Source organism: Garra rufa, chromosome 20 (genome assembly GCF_049309525.1).
Source record: "Garra rufa chromosome 20, GarRuf1.0, whole genome shotgun sequence".
NCBI lineage: Eukaryota > Metazoa > Chordata > Actinopteri > Cypriniformes > Cyprinidae > Garra > Garra rufa.
Window position 1 is genome coordinate 7218855 of NC_133380.1, and position 21873 is coordinate 7240727.

The window sequence follows — 21873 nt, forward strand, 5'->3', positions numbered from 1 at the left end:
ATTTGAATTATTGGCTGATGTTTCAATGTGCTCAATGTGGCCTTCTCCACGTGGCTTCCGTGTCTATAAGCGTGCAGATGACTCATTCTTGTCCACCATACCCGTCAGACATCCAGGACCCAGAACCCTTTGACTGGCACCTCTCCTGCAGGCTGCCTCTGCGGCGATAAATCCCAATTATGACCCCTTCCATTACAGCTAGCGAAAGGTCATGTGACCCAGACGGCATTCTCGGGCGTGATTAGGATTAGCAGGCCATCTCTCCTGGACGGAACTGTCGCCAGTAGCTCTGCTAGTTACTTAGCGCCTAGCCATCCCTGCCAGAGAACAACAAGCCAGTGTCTGCTGCCTCTAAAACCCTCTGGATTAGAGGCAAGACCCCACCAGAGCATGACAAGGCTTTTGTCACTGGACTCCATTGGCTTTAAGACAGCTTGTTGTCTTCATTTTGTTCCCGCTGTGTTTTTTTTTTTTCTTTGGTGCTCTAATTCAATCACAGGAGAGCTTGGAGAACTGGATTAAGCACTAGCGCTGAAAACAGATTTTATGCTGTGGCCAAAGGAAGTGGACACTGAGGAAAAAAATCTATTTAGGGCACAAGGAAGTTCTTTAAGGTGTGATCTGCAGAAACTTTTTCATCTATTCTTCACAGAGTAATTTTATTTTTGGCCTTAATGTGACTTTTATTGCATAAGGCAAACACAATGTGCTAACAGAATCAGGAAGTATCACGTGCCAGATTTAAACATATGTTGCCTGCAACAGTGATTACATTTCCAAGCTGCAGAGATAAAAATTCTTCCATCCTGATGTGAACTTCTAGTTTAACCAATGCCATTTAAAGTGGGACTTTCTGTGCAAACCAAGAAGTTTTAACATAACCTAGTAAGCATTCCCATTCGTTCTGCTTGATTGATGCATGCATCCCTGTATGCAACCTGGATGCTGCCAGTTGATGGGCACTTAGTTCTAAGAATATTTTTTGAGCTGAAAATGCCTTGTGACTAATAACTCTACAATAAAAAAAAATGAAAAATTAAAAACTTGCTTGCCTGTCAAAATAGGAAACTAAAATTATAATTAGTGCTGTCAGTTGATCTAAATATTTATATGCATTAACAATTTTTGCAGCTCTAATATTAATTTAGTAAAATAATATTGATTTATATGTTGTTTGTAAAATTGATGATTTTGTCAGAACACATGGATACTTTTTTAAATGGCTGGCAATGGAGAAATATTCATCTAGACTATTAATGAAGGAGTTACATATGGAAGCCCGTTTCTGCCACTGAATAAAAAATGACTATTAAAAAAAGGAATTCCAACTTTTTCCATCTCAAAATTTGACTTATTTTTGCAATTGCGAGTTTACATTTAGCCATTGTGAGTTCATAACACAATTGTGAGTTAAGTCTGAACTGTGAGATCTAAACTCGCAATTCTGAGAACATATCAGGCTTTTTTTCCCCTTGAAAATGGACTAACTCGCAATTGAGTTTATTTCTCACAATTCTGAGAAAAGTCAAAATTGAGTAAAAAAAAGTCTGAATTGTAAGATATAGACTTGTAATTGTGAGAAAAGAAGTCAGAATTGTAAGACTTATACGTGCATATGTGAGATAAAAAGTCATAATTGTGAGATATAAATTTGCAACTGCAAGAAAAAAAGTCAGAATTGCGAGACAGAAACTTGCATTTGTGAGAAAAAAGTCAGAATTGCAAGATACAAATTTGCTTTTGTGAGAAAAAAAGTCAGAATTGCGAGATACAAACTTGCATTTGAATTGCGAGATACAAACTTGCATTTTGTGAGAAAAATGACAGAATTGTGAGATAAAAATTTGCAATCGCGAGAAAAAAAGTGAGAATTGCGAGATACAAACTTGCATCTGGGAGAAAAAAGTCAGAATTGTGAGATATACACTTGCAACTGCATGGGAAAAAAGCCAGAATTGCAAGATACAAACTTGAATTTGTGAGATAAAAGTCAGTAGTGTGAGATAACAAAAAAAAATGGCAATAACTTTAAAAAAAAAAGTTTTATTCACTGGCAGAACCTGGCTTCCATAATTACCACACTATAAAACACAATTTTTAAAACTGTTTTCGAAACTTTTCTTTCTTGGTTTTGTGAATATTAAGGGATCATTTATTTTCTTTCTTTTTTTTGCAAACATCATGGAAATGATACTATTTTATGTTATCTGACTGCCCAAAAACGTCATTTTTTTAATGTTTTAAAACTTTTTTGTAGTAATGCAAATATTAAAGGAACATTCAATTTTATAATTTTTCATTTTAAAATGTTCTTTGATCATTTTGAAACAAGTAGTAACATTTAAAAACGTTAGATAAATTGTCAACTAAAATGTTTCAGAAAAAAAGCTCCATTAATGATGCACAAATGACAATTTTAGGCTAACGTTTTGTGAACGACCAGAGAACCTTTGACATTCTATTAATGTTACTGGAAAAACATTTGTTTATGACTTTGAGAGAACCTTGCCAGAACATCAGTCAAATCCTGAGAATGTTTTCTGTTAGCTGTTAGCTTGCATACAGTATCTCTGCAGATTTCCTATAATAGGAGCTCTCAGAGAAGCATTAATAACTAATTTCGCTGCACATATAACCATTCATGACTCGCATCCACGTCAATCAAGTCTCTCCGTGGCACTTCAGAGGGTCCGATCTGGCCGAGAACAGAGACACACAGCCTCACCGTCGGTGAGCTCATCCCTCGGCCCATTCCACTCTGATCCCCCTTGGCACCTCTTTCTGATGGTATCTTAATCTTTCCTGTGAACGAAGGTCTCCCACCTCCCCTGATGGGGTCTGTTAAAAGGCCTCTGCTAACCTATTTTGGGGACAGCGGTACATATGGTTTCAGAAGCCTGATGGTATTTCTAACCTCATTGTTGACTCGCGAGAATTGCATTGAACCCGCGGCCCATGCCCGCATTTTAATAGGGAATGGAAGTGCTGGGTTGTGTCACATTTCCACAGGACTCTGATTCCACTGGGAATTCCTGAGCCATGAACTAATGTATCAGAGACTGTGATCAAGCTATTGTGGGTTGCTGGAAACCAGCATGGTCTGGTGTAGCCGCTCTAGCTCAAGGCTGGTAACCAGAAGGTTGCCGAATTGAGCCACCATTGTGCCCTTGAGGAAAATGCCTAAAGACCATGTGAAATCAAAACTGACCATACACTATGTTTTAGGTCTTATTATGCATTATTAATCTGAATGTAATACCAAAACCTAATATCTTACCTCTGGAATAAATTGAAATATGCTTGAACTTGACCTTCAGCCTCCATGCGCTGGTCAAAAGCTTCCATCAAAGTTCGTGCTGGTGGTGTTTCCCAGGCCAATGAATTCCTGATGGATAAAATAAAGTAAAACGTTTTCATAATGCCTGGTTTCATTATAATAAAAATGTAACATTATGGAAGTATAATGGGTTGCAAATGCCATTTCATGCTGACTTTAAGGCCTGGGGTGCTACTATAGATAAAAGCACCTGCTAAATGATTTTATATTGCATGAACAACTGGGGTGGACAGCCTCGAATATTTCTAATATAATTGGAAAATAATTATAAGAGGCAAGATACTGTTAATGTGAATGTCATCAGTGCTGTTAGCACCAAAGCTGTAGTTCAAAAACATTTTTTCATCAAAAAAACGTTTGTTCATTCTGGAAGCCCATTTCTGACTTTATAATTTGCAGTTGTGAGTTTATATCACACAATACTGCAATTTATATTTTGCAATTCTGACTAACTCGCAATTGTGTGTTTATATCAAGCAATTCTGAGAAAAAAAGTCAGACTTGTGAGATTGTATCTTACAATTCTGCCTTTATAATTCACAATTGTGTGTTTATATATTGCAATTCTGACTCCCAATTAAGAGTTTATATCACACAATTCTGAATTGTGAGTTTATATATTGAAATTTTGACTCACAATTTCGAGTTTATATCAAGCAATTATGAGGAAAAAAGTCAGAATTGCGAATTTATATCACGCAATTCTAAAAAAAAGGCAAAATTGTGAGTTTATATCATTCAATTCTGAATTGTGAGTTTGTTTATTTATCAGAATCAGAATGAGCTTTATGAGCTTTATTGCCATTCTGATTCACAATTGCAAGTTTATATCATGCAATTCTGAGAAAGAAGTCAGAATTGTGAGATTATATCTAGCAATTCTAACTAATTGTGTAACAATTGTGAGTTTATATCATGCACTTGTTTTACGTTTTTCACTTAAATTTACAGGTAAATACTGTAATTTCATTAACTAATGGTAATGTACCAACCTTTTGAAGTACTGAAATCTGTTTTGTACCTTTGTAATACACTGATAACCACCAAAAGCAGGTGGTGATGACAACATCACATGATGAACCAAAGCCCATCACAAGGAGGTTTTAAATAATAACATATATAGAAGGTGCACAGTGTCATTCACACCAACACTAAACACCATCATGGTAACACACATAAAACTGAAATAATGCAAAAAAACATTAATTTAACAACATTAGATGTAACATACAACCTTTATGTACAAAACTGCCAAGAAAAAACTAAGAAGAAAAAGTTATTTCAACAAAAAAAACATCAAATAAAAAAAATGAAACACAGGGAATTCTGGGAATGTCAATTTACGGTTATTCACTGTAAATTTTACTTTCTTTTTCACTTCCAAAAACGCTATACTACCGTAAAATTACATGCAATGTCCAACACAGTTTTTCACCGTATATAGAAGGGGAACTTACCGTTAACCATTTCACAGGGTTTTTTTTTTTTTTTAGCATTTTTACAGTTTTTTACCGTTAAATTCACGGTCATTTTTTACAGTGTGCAATTCTGAAAAAAGTCAGAATTGCGAGTTTATATCATGCAAATCTGAGAAAAAAGTCAGAATTGTGAGTTTATATCTTGCAATTCTGAGAAAAAAAAGTCAGAATTGTGAGTTTATATCTTGCAATTCTGGCTAGCTTGCAATTCTGACTTTTTATCATGCAATTCTGACTTTATAACTCACAACTGCAAGTTTATATTCCAATTCTGAGAAAAAAAGTCAGAATTGCAAGTTTGTATCTTGCAATTCTAACTCACAATTGCGAGTTTATGCAATTTTAAGAAAAAAGTTAGAACAGAGTTTATATCTTGCAGTTCTGACTTTATTACTCGCAATTGCGAGTGTATATCTCACAATTCTGCAAATTTGTATCACGCAATTCTGAGAAAAAATGTGAGATGTAAACTCTCAATTGCAAGAGAAAAAGTCCGAATTGTAAGAAAAACAATTACCTTTTTAAATGTTTTATTCTGTGGTGGAAAAGAGCTTTCATAGTTCATGGATAAACTAAATAGATGATTAAGAAAAAAAAAAATATATATATATATATATATATATGTGTGTGACCCTGGACCACAAAACCAGTCATAAGGTTAAATTTGACAAAACTTTTTATACATCAAAAAGATTTATACATCATATGAAAGCTCAATAAATAAGCTTTCTATTGATGTATGGTTTGTTAGGATAGGACAATATTTGACTGAGATACATCTATTTGAAATCAGAAATCTGAGGATGCAAAAAAATCAAAAAGACTGAGAAAATCACCTTTAAAGTTGTCCAAATTAGGTTCTTAACAATGCATATTACAAATCAAAAATTACATTTTGTTATGTTTACAGTAGGAATTTTACAAAAAAATCTTCATGGAACATGAACTTTACTTAATTTCTTAATGATTTTTGGCATAAAAGAAAAATCAAAAATTTTGACCCATGCAATGTATTTTTGGCTATTGCTACAAATATACCCCAGCGTCTTAAGACTGGTTTTGTGGTCCAGGGTCACATATACATATATATATATATATATATATATATTCAAATACAATTCAACCTAGACAGTCATTTACAGGCCAACAAAAGAAGAAAATGTTTGATGAGCAAATATGCATGGTTCCTTTGTCAAATTTGGTATATTTTGAATACATTAAAAAAAAAAAAAAAAAAAAATATATATATATATATATATATATATATATATATATATATATATATATATGAAGATACAGTATATGCTACTTTTGTAGTATGCTGTAAAAACTGCTTGTTTACTAATAGCAAATGCCATTCATCAAATTCCCAGATTTGTTTGACGGTATGTCTACATGTGTGTGAAAATGGCAGTAAATCTCATTCAGTTCCAGTGAGGTGAACAGAAGGGTTATTCTGTTCAGAACCTGTAGGTTAAAAAAAAAACATGAACATAATGAAGCCCAGATGATTTTCACAACATACAGAACCAGCATATGTTGTGTTTCGGATGCTGGTCCCCATTATGGGATGCTGGTAGTCTTGCATAGCCATACAGCATAAAGTCTGGTTCATACTGCAGCTTGACACTACTCAAAGAACACTATGTGTTTCATAAGCTTGTTAAACACCTTCACCACCTAGCCATTTTTTGTCTGTTCTGATCCATCAGCTAGACCAGGAGTTCTCAACTCTGGCCCTCGAGGTCCATTTTCCTGCAGAGTTTAGCTCCAACCCTATAATCAAACACACCTGAACAAGCTAATCAAGCGCTTCATCATTACAAGAAAGTTACAGGCAGGTGAGTTTGATCAAGGTTAAAGGTAAACTCTGCAGGAAAGTGGACCTCGAGGGCCAGAGTTGAGAACCTCTGAGCTAGACAATAACCAAACTAGCACTAAAAAGTCAGCATGAAAATTCAGTCTTTTATGCATGGTTCATGCAAACTTAATTTTTAACATTCACATACTAGCACTCTATCTGAAACATTCAAGTTCTTGCTACAGATGGTGCATGTTTTAATCAAAGCTCTTCTTTTATAAATTCTCTAATTTTATGAGCCGTTCCTTTCATGTGAAGACCAGAGATAATTGATTGATCTCATTAACTTGGATTCTTGTAACATTACTCATGAGCTAACGCTGAATCATACACTTCAAATAGTCCATTACGGCAACCGTGATAAAATATGACTCTTTGCATTCCTAGAAACTCTCTCCGCTGATGCCGACCCACCTAAAACTTCCTAGCGCTGCAGCGTTGAGGCATTAGAGGTGTGACGCGCAGCTGGAGCCTGTTCTCTCAGAAATATGGTTGTGTGCTTCTCAGATCATTGGGTAAGGGGATATAACGGGGGTTGTTGCGGGCACAGAGCGCTCACTCAGAGACAATCAGCACCTGTTCCCACCCTGATCGCTCTAAGCTCGATGTGTAATTAATGGATGTTCTTGCTTTTCAGAGGGCTTATATTATGCTTACAGAAGTAACAATAACTCTCTTTATCATGTCATAATTCAAAACGGACTTGCATACACATAGTGGACCAAAGCTACGTCTGAATTACTGTACAAGCTGTGCATTTGAAACCTGCAGTTCACATTTACAGGAAAACTGATGCCATTAGGATTGATGTTCTTATATCAACATACTGTACCTAAACTACTTGAATCTGATCTGATTTAAAATGACTACTAATAATTAACAAAATATTGCAAATGGTATTTGCATTAGCAAATTGACTAAATTACATAAGCCACACCATGTACATGTGGTTAAAGAAACATTTTTAAAGAATAATTAATGAATACTAATTAAATATATAAAAAAATATATAAGCCTGATAACAAAGAAACTAAAATGTAAATAAATAAAATGTAAAAAAAAAAAAATATTAGTATAAATAAATTGCATGACTGCTAAAACAAAACTAAAATTAACTAAACTACATAAAATCCACAACATATACATGTGATTAAAGATTAATTTTTAAGGCAGAAATTTAAAAAAATAAGAATTTAAAGGTAAATAAATGGAATAAATAAAAATAATAAAAATAGAAGTATAATTTTAAAATTAAAATTAATTTTAAATTTAATTGTAAAATTATTTTTAATGAATAATAAATAAATATTAAATAATACATATAAAATATATGCATGATTAAAAGAAAACTTAAATGTAAATAAATAAAAATACAAAAAAAAAAGTAGGTATAAATAAATTGCATGACTGCTAAAACAACAAATTTACTAAACTACATAAAATCCACAACATATACATGTGATTAAAGATTCATTTTAAGGCATAAATTAAAAAAGAAAAATAAATAAACAAATATTTGCATGCATATGATAAAAATAAACGTAAATAAATAAATAGAATACAATAAATAAATAAAAATAATAAAAATATAATAATTAAAATTATTTTAATGAATAAATTAAAAAAGTACAAACAAATAAATATTAAAGGTCCCATATTCTCAAAATCAAAATTTCCTGGCTTTTTCATTATAACCTAGGTCTAGGGGTTATGTAACTACCATATAAGTTTCAAGACAGTCAATCCACATGAAAATGCACACAGCCTGCATAAAGTAGCTGTTCATTTTCAGAGCTGCTGTGACTTCCGTAAAAATGTGACGTCCGATCTACTCAGTCACCACCCCGAACACCAACCACCGTCCCACCCTCCTTTTGTCAAACCCCCACAACATCGCGTCCATTTTATTGCTAAGCAACAACAACATGAAAACAAGTCGAGAAAACGCTGTTCAGTCGATGGATGTCAAAACTACATCATTGCACAGGCTTCCGAACAACGTTAATATAAGAGACCAGTGGCACGTCAACTTCAGCCTCTTTCACACAGCCATTCCGGAAAATACACGGATAATGTGTCCCATGATTTGTTCCGGAATTGTTTAATTAGGTTCATTCACAGTTGTTTTCCGGAATCTGTGCGTGCTTTACACACAACCCATAAAGACATGTGACATTTGGATGTGAGGCTAATGCGACGCGTAGCTAAACTGAAAACTAACCTGATGAACAATCTGTGGTTCAGCGCTGATAGTGAGGAGCTCCCTGATCGCTGCTTCATTCCACTTTGCATGTATTTTTCCGTCGTGAAGAGTCGCACGGTAATGTGCATCATCACTACAATGCCTTTATGGCATTTGGTTCTGACTTTTGTTCACACAGCGCTCGTTCCCGTAACTTTCCGGAATCAGCGCAAATTATGAAAGGGGCTTTACTAAAGCAACAGTTACGTAGCTTACTGCATTCGGTGTTTGAAAAAGAAAAAAAACATTAATGATCATTCTGAAATATCCTGTTGAGTATCAGCTCTCTCTATGGCTCTGGGCTAGGCTACAGCATACATGACAGTAGTTACTTGTGGTTGGCCTGGCTGTGCGTCACTCAGAAAACAGCAGGCCAATCAGAAGAGAGGCTCATGAATATTAATTAGACGGGCCAAAATCAACCTGTTCTTGACAGAGCTCCTAAAAATGGAACAGTAAAAATATATAGAGATGGATTTTGGCACTTATACCGCAAATCTATATTCTTAAGGACATCTGAACAACTAAAATAAACCTCCAGAAATGTGTACAATATGGGACCTTTAAGTAATAAATATAAAATATATACATGATTTAAAAAACTCAAATGTAAATAAATAAAATAGAATAAATACATAAAAATACAATAATAATAAAAAATATTAAGTATAAATAAATTGCATGACTGCTAAAACAAAACAAAAATTTACTAAACTACACAAAATCCACAACATGTATATAATTAAAAAAAATACTAAATTATAAATATGATAAAGCTAAAATGTAAATAAATTAAAACAGAAACAGAATAAATACTACCAAAGTGAGACTTAGACATATGCAAGCCCCTTTGAGAACCTTATAAAATAAAATAAAATGCGAACAAATTATGTCAAGCAGGGACTTCTTAGGAACTTCTCAATGTTTATTGCCGTAAATTATAAGGTGACTCATTTTGCTTCTTAACATCTAAATGCACAGTATTGTATTGTTAAGTCTAATATAGATTTGTGGTGACTTGTGAAGTAACATGTTTTTAGAGCATTTTTACAGTAGGTCAAAGGTGAATAAAGTGTGTACAGGAGAGTCAGGAACCAGGAAATGTAGGTTAGGGACGTGTTAATTAGTGAACTCGGAGTGAATGATATACTGTGAGGACGATGGCACTGAATACGAGGGGAACAGAGACCTGGGGGAGGGTTGAAAGCAAAGGGAGTCTACCGCTGGCCACCTCTGGCCCTCACTACATCACAAACACTGAACAAAACACAGCCTCAGCGCAAAGCTTGTCTTAATCATTAATTTGACAATGTGTGTGAACATCTGCTTGACAGCACTTTGCTGACATCCAGTCTGAAAAGCGTTATTGTTCTCTGTTACACATTTCTCTAATGCTCCCTCCCAGAACCTCACGTCAATCGACGGCAACATAGAGTTTAGATGTGTGCACTGCTGATTTAAAGGGATAGTTCACCCAAAAATGAAAATTCTGAATATTTATCATCTATGATAATATTGTAATTGTTGTTTTAAATATATATATATATATATATATATATATATATATATATATACACATTGTGTACATTTATATATACATTATAAATATACACAGTACACACACATCATAACATTTATTTAGGATGCGATTAATCGCGATTAATCGTTTGACAGTCCTAACTCAACTGTCTTGTAAATAAATATAAAATAATATATTGTAAAAGGAATAAATAAAATAAATAAATATATAAAATATATAAAAACAAAACATAAAAAATGTAATATATAATTAAAATATGTGTTATACAGTATCACTCAAAAGTACGTACACCCCTCACATTTCAGCAACCATTTTAGTATATCTTCTCAAGGGACAATACTATAGAAATTAAACTTATATATTTTATAGTAGTCAATGTGCAGCTTGTATAGCAGTATAGATTTACTGTCCTCTGATACTCAACATAGAGCCAATTATTGTCAAAATAGCTGACAACAAAAGTGAGTAAACCCTAAGTGATAACAGCAGTATGTTGTTTAACCATGCAAAGCCACATGTCCTATTTATCATGTTTATGTTTTTGTCTACTTGACAGGACCATACAAAGTTGTGTATCTTGTATTAGAGCAGTTAAACTTTGGTGCTTTAAGTACAATTCTCTCATACTGGCCACTGGATGTTCAACATGGCATCTCACGGCAAAATAACTCTCTGAGGATTTGAGAATTAAAATTGTTGCTCTCCACAAAGATGGCCAAGGCTATTAGAGGTTCAGTAAAACCCTGAAACCGAGTTACACTACAGTGGTCAGGGTCATACAGAGGTTTTCCAAGATGAGTTCCATTCAGAACAGACCTTGCAAGCGTCAATCAACAAAGTTGAGCACTCGTTCTGTGCGTCAGGTGCAGAACCTGGCTTCAAAAAACAGATGCATGAGTGCTGTCAGCATTGCTTTAAAGGTTGCAGAAGTAGAAGGTCAGCTTGTCAGTGCTCAGACCATATGCCGCACACTGCAACAAGTCAGTTTGCATGGGCGTCCTCCCAGAAGGAAACCTCTTCTGAAGCTGGTTTGCTGAAGACAACCTGTCCAAGAGCATAAATTACTGGGACCATGTCCTGTGGTCTGGTGAGACTATAAGATCAACTTGTTTGGCTCAGATGGTGTCCAGCATGTGTGGCGATGCCCTGGTGAGATGTACCAAGAAAATTGTGTCTTGCCTACAGTCAAGCATGGTGGTGTTAGCATCATGGTCTGGGGCTGCATGAGTGCTGCTGGTACTGGGGAGCTGTAGTTCATTGAGGAAAACACGGATCCCATTATGTACTGTACATTCTGAAGCAGAAAATGATGCCTTCCCTCCAGAAACTAGGGCCAAATGGCGGTTTTCCAACATGATAACGATCCCAAACACACCAGCAAGATGACAACTGCCTTGCTGAGGAAGCTGAAGGTGAAGGTGAAGGTGATGGGCTGGCCAAGTATGTCTCCAGACATGAACCCTATTAAGCACCTGTGGGGCATCCTCAAGCGGAAGATGAAGAAGCACCATGTGTCTAACATCCAGCAGCTCTGTGATATCATTATAGAGGAGTAGAAGAGGATTCCAGCAACAATCTGTGCAGCTCTGGTCAATTCCATTCCCAGGATGATTAAGGCAGTGCCAGATAACAATGGTGCTAACACAATATATTGACACTTTGGACAAGTACACTTAGGGTGTACTCACTTTTGTTGCCAGCTATTTTGACAATAATGGCTGTATGTTGAGTAATTTTCAGAGGAAAGTAAACCTATACTGCTATACAAGCTGCACATACTCTAAAATATATCCAAGCTTCATTTCTATAGTATTGTCCCTTGAGAAGATATACTAAAATGCTTGCTGAAATGTGAGGGGTGTACTCACTTTTGTGAGACACTGTACATATTTTCTCATGACATTAATAAATTTTTGTTTAAAGTCACAAATTCATAGGGCAACCTGTTAATGATTGTATTTTTGACATTTAAAATGGGGAGAAAAGACCCATTATATGAAATTAAATTACATTTAGTAAATGCAAAATACTGATATTAAAACTCTTGGTTGGTTGTCAAATATTTAAAACTGAAGCTATTGGTTTGGTTGTCAGTGCGTTTTTATTTTACAGCAGTTTGTTTAAAGCACTTTAGTAAATTTTGTCATATACAGTCATATACATTATCACAGTTTATTCACTATAGTTTAGAAAATGGTGATAAAATGACAAGAACTCAGAGTTAAACTGTGTCAGAACAAATTCCTCTTGATAAATGTCAGATAACTTTGACAGAAAGGTGTGTAATGGATTACAATCAACCAAAAATTCAGACAACAGTTAGTATGACAATATTTACACAACTAATAAATATTTTGTTGACTAATTACCAAGCATTGCTTAATTTTGTTCAGTCTGTAAAGGTCGCATTAGCAATTAAAAAAAAAACACTTAAGCAAAACATGGTTAGGTCAAAGTGTCTAAATAATTTTTGGTCCCAAATTTTTGAAATTTTACTGTAGTCCACTGTATGAAGGATATTTGGGTATATATGTCACAGTTCACTTTATTTTGCTATCCTCACTTACATAAATGAGCTATAGTGTGTTTGGTTTGCCTGTATAGCAATAATTCACTCACATACACTTTGGTTGCTGGAACATCTCCAAGAACACGCTGCAAAGAAAACGTCCACAAAGAAAGCCCAGGGTTTCACCTGAAGTGATAAAACAAATACAATATTTATAAAATACCCACATGCACAATTATCAATCTATTTTATTACATGTGTTAATTTAATTTCTACAAAGTGTCCGCTGTGCAGAAGGCCGTGTGAGATCACTGATTGATGCCCCCAATTGAGTCAGGTTCCAGCTTTGTTACGGGCGTCCCTCAATCCCATTCAGCCGGCGTCTCTTTTCAGGGGAGCTCTGTGTTAGGGATGCTCTTTGGAGCCATTGACTCCCCATTGTCTGTCGAGGGGCCCTGCTGTCCTGCTCCTTTGTTATGACAGTTGGGCGGCCTTTATACAGACTAAATAAGATAACTCAGCTGTTCATTTGAGGGACTAACCCCTCAACCTTGCAACACCCCCAACAACCCCCCAAACCAGCATCTACAGAAGCCCTTAAAACCCCCCAAAACTGCAGGTCACACTCACATCGCACCAGCTCAAGAAATTAAACCAGTGGTTCTCGACTGGTTTTGTCCGAGGAACCAGATTTGACATTACAGGCGGATCAAGGACTAAATGAAACATGTATTTCATATAGTCTGGGTCAAAAATCCTTACCTTGTGTGGTACCTACCAACCTGTCAATGATGGAACTGACCTACAGTACAGCAATTAGATGTGACTGAATTTGTGGAATCTTTAATGCCAACAACAAATTTGACCAACTTATTTTCTGTCCTAATTATGATATATGTAATTGCTTGAATTTGACTTAATGGCCAATCAGTTGAGAAACACTGAACTTAAGCACTCAAACAAGTCAACCAATACAGTCAAACCAAAGATTATTCAGACACCAGATATAATTTATTTTATTTTTTTTACTAGTGGGTGCAGGACACTGTAGTTCATTTATGTAAGTGAGGATAGCAAAATAAAATAAACTGTTACATAATATACCCAAAAATTCTTCATAGAGTGAACTAGCAGTAAAATTTGGGACCAAAAATTTGATCTGACACTTTGACCCAATCATGTTTTGTTACTTACCTTTCTATCAAAGTTATCTGACATAATCAAAATTAATTTGTTTGTCAATGTTTTTACCATTTTCTAAACTATAACGAATGAACTGTTATAATGTGAGAAATGTTGAAGATGTCTGAATAAATTTTGGTTTGTCTGTATGGTTTATCATCTCCTACTGGCATTTTGAAGAAAAATAAGTTAGGTTTTGCATTTAAAACATTCAGTGTCACTGCCTGTGGCGATAATAGTTCATCCTATTTGACAGACAAATCTCAAATATATGTATATTTTTTCTCACCTTTCAAAAGTTTGGAGTCAGTAAGATTAAAAAAAAATAAAAATTATATATATATATATGTATATATATATATATATATATATATATATATATATATATATATATATATATTTCAGCAGGAATGCATTAAATTAAGCAAAACGTATTTTCAATTGTTACAAATGATTTCTATTTTAAATAAATACTTTCCAAAAAAAAAAGATGGCTATAATATCTGCTAAAAATTCAGCTTTACCACCAGAGGAATAAATTACATTTGTAAATTTATTAAAATAAAAAAGGTCATTTTAAATTGTAAAAATATTTAACATTTTAATTTCACTGTATTTTTGATCAAACCTTAGATTTAAAATAAAATAAAAATAAATATTTTAATACAGGAAGGATGGATTAAATTGATCAAAATGGGCAGTCTTTATTTCAAATGAGCAAAATATTTCTATTCAAACAAATGCTGTTCTTTTTGAACACAAAAACATTGATAAATATAATGGCTGCTAAAAAAAAATTATCTTTGCAATCACAGGAATAAATTAAATTTTTAAATTTATTACAATAAAAAGTTATTTTAAATTGTAATAATATTTAACAATATTTAAATTTGTAGTTTTTAAAAAAAATATAATTATAAATATGTTTTTTCTTACCTTTTAAATTTATTTATAAATATAAATTCAGCAAGGATACATTAAATTTATAAAAATGGACATTCTTTTAATGGATACAAAATATTTATTTATTTATACAAACACCTGCTGTTCTTTTGAACACTTTCCACAAAAATACTGATCAGATAAATAAATTACATTTTAAATTGTATATTTTACAATATTTCAATTATTTACTGTATTTTTTAATTTTTATTAATATAATTAGAATTATAAATGTATTTGCCTTTTTCTAACCTTTCGAAATTTGGGGTCAGTAAGATTTAAAATAAAATTAAATAAATCAATAAATAAAATTATGCTTTGCCACAAGCAGGGACTGCAAGATCAACTATGGCGGCAATAAAATATATTCAAAACATATTTCTTTATCAGATTAAATCTGAGATGAAATGGAGAAAACAGTAACCTCACATTGAAGTCTAAAATCTCAATATGAACTCCAACATTTCTAATCATATCTTACTGAAACGATCTGAGCTACTATAAGAATTCATTTCACAATTCTATACTCTTACTGTATGTAAAGAGCAATAAAATGTTAATCTGCATAAAAACACAGTTAAAGGATATGGGACAGAACATTTATACACAATTCCTAATGTCGACATGCACTCAGGGCTCATTGTTGCGGCTGTCACGATGCTTATACGCAACTGTCAGATTATAGTTATCATTTTACGCCATTAGCATTCCAGCGTTTGAGAGTCTGGTCTCTGGTTACAGGTCTAGCGAGGCTGTGAATGTGTGAGGACGGCTCTGCTCAAACACTGCTATCCCTGACCCTGACACTGAGGCTGACTGTGGACTAACATTTACTCTACATCACCCGTCCTGCTGATTTCCGCCTTAACCAGAAAGTCAATACAGAATAAACCTGACGGGAAAGAGCGCACATAAACAGATAAAGCAAAAACCCAATGTTATAGACATTAGTAAGCATGTAGGTGAAATGCATGTGCATGTGCATCTGTGTAGTGAAAGCCAGGATGGGATGAGATGAGATTCAAAGAAAGATTTAATTAAAAAGAACAAAACCGAATTAAGTGAATAGACTGACGAGAAAGGTTTTACGAAATAAGATCTTCTTATAGAAACCAAAGTGAATTTCTATGTGTCCATCTAATCCTGCGCTGGTCCAAAACCCTGCTGTGCGAGAGAAAGAGTTACTGAATAACCCAGTTCACCGCTCATCTCCTACAATCTCTCTAGGACTACTGACCCCTGGGTGCCCTAACCCGAGTTTAGAGGTCACATCCCCCTCTTTCGTTATCTCGCTTTCACTCTCACCAGCGTTCGCACATGTACTATAATTCTACAGGGTCATATGCAACAGAAAGTCTTTGCGTATGTCTTGTTTATGCACATTTAACACTAATGACTACCAAAATACAGAAATTTAACTGGAGCTAAAGAATCTGCCATGGAAAAACACAAAACCCTATTGATCAGGTTCTTTATTGGTATTGATGGCTCCATTAAGAACCTTTAACATTCACAGAGAATTTCTGATTCCACAAAAGGTTGAAAGAGGTTTTATTTTGTTTTTCACACTAAGAACTGATCACTGAAAGATTCTTTGGGGGACCCAAAATGGTTCTTCTGCAAAGGGGCTCGTGCCCATCTCAGTGATAATTTAGAAGAAAAAAAAGGATTAAAATTAGAAGTAAAAAGACTTTTAGAGCCATTTTAGATGCCATTGGAAAACCAAAAGAACATATTTTTCTCCAGTACTGTAGATAAACATCTGTCTACAGGTGCTTTAAAGAATATAGAAATGAAAACATTGACATGATGAACCTGTATTCCTATGTAACTTCAAAATATACTCTGAAAAACTATCCAGCTTACTCAAAAATGTGTCATTTTCTTGACACATCACCAATCGGCCATGTTGGCAGCACTGAATGTAAACAATGCCACTAAAGAGAACAAAACTCATATTTTGCATTATTGCTGCTGAAAATGGTCAATTATTGTAATGTTTTGGATGTACTAATTGGTCGGACTGGGAAGAACATTTGGAGTACTATAGACTGACAAAAGTTATAACAAATCAAGGAGAAAAGTGCAAAAAACTATCTGAGGAACAAAAAGCATTTGTGGTTGGCCAAACTGAACCAGGATTTCCAGGGCAAAAATCTTGACAACATTCGTGTTTGTTCTCATCATTTTCAGTCAGGTAGGTGAAATATTAGGCTAATATCTTAATACTGCTTGTATGTATCTTTATCACCTATTTTTGGTTTGTCAAAGTATTGAGCCTAGGGCTGGGCGATAAAACGATAACGATATGTATCGCGACAGACGTGATCGATATCAATAAAAAATGTGTTTGATAAAACATTTTATATTTTTTATTCTTCGTAAGAAGAAAACAGAGGTTGCGAAGCAAGTTTGGTTTCATTAACAAAGGCACTCGCTCTCTGGTAACCTAGCAACGTAGGGAGTGACACGCTAACAGCCAATCATGTATCAGTATCAAGTTTGGTTGCGCCATATCGTTGTCTCGTGCATATCAGAGCCATATAAAAAGAGAGTTGCGACACGCTTTGATCTCGCCGCCGCACGGTCACGTGGTTCATGGAGCTCCCAATAGTTCCAAACAGCTCAGCGCTGTCAATGTGTTTGAATGGAGTTAAATAGGATAGACAGCAGTTTTACTATATTTGCAGCAATTTCGAGTAATTATTAACACATAATGTGCATTGATTGTGTATTGATAACTTCTCTGAATACGCTTTACAATCGCATTTTATTCTGGGGAGTGATAAAGAGACATAATTAATATGTTCTCATACTCTTTGGCAGTCAAATGTGACCAAACACCTTGTGTAACAGTGTAACTTTTATTCAATTAAATAACTGTAATATAGTTAAGTTCTATTTAGTAAATATTTTGAGGAGGTTTTTTTTTACTTAATATGTGCAATAATGATCCTGACCATTTAAAAGATAACATTTTCTAATATAGTATTTATATTACAGTTAGTGTAATATTTAAGGTTAAATACATCTGCATGTGTATTTGGACATGATCAAACACTCTTATACAGTATGTTTCGATTTAACGATTTAATGTTAAATAAAAAAAAAGTAATTTACTCTTGTTTTATGATATTCAAATATACAACATAAGTGAATATTATAAAAGGCAAGCAAAAATGGCATTTAACATAATAGAAAAGATGAAAATAATGTTTAAAAAAACACAAGGCAACGAATTGCATTCAGCATACATTTTTATCGTGTTTCTTGAATGCAGTCTTTACTGAAACTTATTCAACCTCCTTCAGTGAGAGAAAGATTGCAGAAAGACTAAAAACATAAAAATATGACAACTAGTATCTGGTTATGGTCGCTATTACGGTGTTTCTCACGTTATCCAGCTGCATTTACAGTTTAACTGTTTATTTTTTAACGATAAACATTAACTATAACACGCTTCATAAAACACCACTATTGGCCAGTTTTTCGAGAGGTCAACTGATGCGTTAAAATGTAAAGAAATGCAGTAATTTCTTCAATATACTTGCGACTGTGCTTGAGAAGCGCCGAAATGAATGGGCTTCAATGGAGGAGCTATTGGTTGTTTGGAACTATTGAGCGCTCCATGACACGCTTTACTTCCGCATTCCTCAGTTCCTATGGAAGCCTATGGGAGTGTCGCAACTCTCTTTTTATATGGCTCTGGTGCATATCATATAGCCATTAGCCAAAGACATTGGCTTAGCATTGTCGAGAAGCCAGGTTATAAAAAGCTTATACACGACACCACGCTATGTTCTTCCTGGCCGAAAGAACTTAGACTGCCATTCCTAAGCTGTAATTCAGGGCTCGCAAAATCGCTAGCCCGACGTCCCGGGGCTATTGTGTTTTCCAGTCGGGCTACCAAAATGTTTGACCGGACTGCCCGACGGGCTATCTTAAAGTACAGGGCTCCTGGGGTCCTTAAAAACTCCTTAATTTAGTTGTATCAAATTTAAGGCCATTAAAAGTTTTAAATATGTTAAATGGTAAAAGAAAAATCTTAATTTTAATATTAAGGGGTCTTACAGTGGAGGACGGAAAGACGAGAATCGCGATAGGGCTGGATAAAACTTGAAAAGGCAATGATGTCATTGAATAAAAACATACGTACAGCACGTTTCAAAGTCAAAACGCCACACGGATGTCTTTAGATGAATGTATCTGAAGGGTACCGACTGTCCTCAGAAACGTATCGTCGGTATTTTCATTTCATGCCTGATAAAACTGCGTTAAAGGGATAGTTCACCCAGAAATGATAATGTGATGTTTATTTGCTTACCCCCAGGGCATCCAAGATGTAGGTGACTTTGTTTCCTCAGCAGAACACAAACGAAGATTTTTAACAAAAACCGGTGCAGTCTGTCAGTCAAATAATGGCAGTCAATGGTTACCAAATCTTTAGAGGAAAGAAAAACATGCACAGACAAATCCAAATTACACCCTGCGGCTCGTGACGATACACTGATGTCCTAAGACACGAAACGATCGGTTTTTGTGAGAAACTGAACAGTATTTATATCATTTTTTACCTTTGATACACAGCCACGTCCATCTCTCCTGAGCACGAGCTTAGCTTTCGGCTCGTTACATGTGAACGCGCTCTAACGTAGTATACGCAAACCGTGGAAGTGATCTGTCGCGTGTATATGACACTCATTGTTTACACAGTACACACAGACTGTGGGTATAGCGGCTATTCAAAATGGTAATTACTTGCGCTTATCCTGATTGTTCAAACCGATTTAAAGCTAAAAGATTACATTTGCTTGCGCAAAAACTCATCCGGGACTTTTAACCGATTTCCCCTTACGGCGTTTGCGTATACTACGCCAGAGCGCATACACGGGTAACAAGCCGGATGCAAAGCTCGTGCTCAGGACAGATGGACGTGGCTGTGTATCAAAGGTAAAAAATTATATAAATACTGTCCAGTTTCTCACTAAAACCGATCGTTTCGTGTCTTAGGACATCAATGTATCGTCACGAGCCGCAGGGTGTAATTTGGATTTGTCTGTGCATGTTTTTGTTTACTTTTAAAGGTTTGCATCCACCTCTATTATTTGGCTGACAGACTGCACTGGTTTTTGTTAAAAATCTTCGTTTGTGTTCTGCTGAGGAAACAAAGTCATCTACATCTTGGATGCCCTGGGGGTAAGCAGATAAACATCAAATTTTCATTTCTGGGTGAACTATCCCTTTAATAATAAAAAGAAATGTTTCTTGAGCAGCAAATCACCATTTTAGAATGATTTCTGAAGGGTCATGACACTAAAGACTGGAGTAATGATGCTGAAATTTTGAATGAAGCTTTGTTCACAGGAAGTTATTTTAAATCGTAAAATATTACACAAAATTACTGCTTTTGTATCACAGGAATAAACCAACAAGACCCAAGAGGCAGTGGTTTATAGTGAAATAAAAATAGCTAAAGGGTGTTGTTTGGCACTACGCGAAGCGGACATTTTTAAAACAATATAATTTATATTTCATCCAGCACACACAACTGCTTATCTCTCAACAGAGTATGCTTACATTTTAAAACACCAGTTCACAGCATAAGAAGCGTCAATAAACAATGTAACTTGATGAACATACAGTACCGTACCTGAAACAGGAAACTTTTAAATAATAAACTATAGGCTTCCACAAACACTGGTTCACAGCAACGTTTCTTCCGCATTAGAAGAGTTTCTTTAACGGTGGGAAGGGCGTGGCCTCAATTGATAATTTTAAAATTAAAGGTTAATAACGGAAAATAACGCCAACAGGGGTCACTCATACTTTATTAAATAAATAACAAACAGGTAATTTAGCTGAAAAACATAATACATGGAACAGGAATACTGATGTAATGAGGCCAAAGGCGCACAGACGGTTTAACCAATCAGAATCAAGGACCGGAACTATCCGTTTTATAAATTACTTTTTAAAGTATATTCAAATGGAAAACAGCCGTTTTGGATTTTAATATTTAACAATATTACTTTTTACTGTAATGTTGTGCAAATAATTGCAGCCTTGGTGAGTTTATTTGTGATTTTTCTATTATATGGATACTTTCTGTATTTTTTAGTTGGTTTGGGTCATTTGAACAACGTGAATTTTACAGCCAGTAGCCTATTCCAGTATTACAAACAGTCTGGTCAATATTTGTGCAGTATTGACTGCAGGTCTGCTTTTATGTTTGAAGGCAGAGGGGAAAGCAGAACAAACTTAACCTGTTGTGCTCTGAGATAGAGGAACCTGTAAACACTTTCACTCGGATGTCACCCGTGTTGTGCAAATCAGGATTTCCAAGGGAAAAGTTGTCAGGATCTATGCTAGGAGCAAACACACACAAACACACACAGAGAGAGAGAGAGAGAGAGAGAGAGAGAGAGAGAGAGAGAGAGAGAGAGAGAGAGAGAGAGAGAGAGAGAGAGAGAGAGAGAGAGAGAGAGAAACAGCAAACTAAAAGTAAAAGAATTATGTACAGAACTGTCTTTACTGCAAAATAAACCCAAACAGCATTAACAAATTCATTTATTAACAAATTAATAAATGGACATGATTTGAGTTGACATTATTGCAATATGTGAGAAAAGAAAAAGAGTATGGTGTAGAAACTATTTTTACTCAGAAGTTGCTATTTAATTTTTCCAATAATTACAACGAAACAGCAAATAACACATTGAATAAAAAAAAAAATTTAAGCTGAAGGTCTAAAATAGTATTTTGTAAAACATACTCCAATGAAC